Below are 388 nucleotides of genomic sequence, written 5' to 3' on the forward strand. Positions count from 1 at the left end.
AGGTTGCCAACAGCACCTTCTCATCGCCCCCCGCACTGGCCAGTCACAGGGTGCCCTGCCGGGGTCTATACCCAGCTGGGAAGCCAAGCACTTACAGACTCAAGAGACCAAGACCAGCTGGGCACTTTGTTTCCAAAAAGACAGTCCAGACCACCCGAGCACACTTCACCTTGAACTTCTGCTGCCAAGATGACACTTGCTGCTCAACAGGCCAACCTAACCTCCGGTGGCCCACTCACAGCCTTCTCACCTGGACCAGCTCCAGCGTCAGAGCGCGCTCTGGCTTCCCCTCCAGACCTAAGCCACACCCATCTCCACTGGCTCGGGCATCACTTTGGGCACAGCTGCCAGAGGCAGAGCCAGCCCAGCCTTGGAGCCCGTCCACCGG

This window comes from Bison bison, unplaced genomic scaffold (genome assembly GCF_000754665.1).
Source record: "Bison bison bison isolate TAMUID 2011002044 unplaced genomic scaffold, Bison_UMD1.0 scf7180017864375, whole genome shotgun sequence".
Taxonomy (NCBI): Eukaryota; Metazoa; Chordata; class Mammalia; order Artiodactyla; family Bovidae; genus Bison; species Bison bison.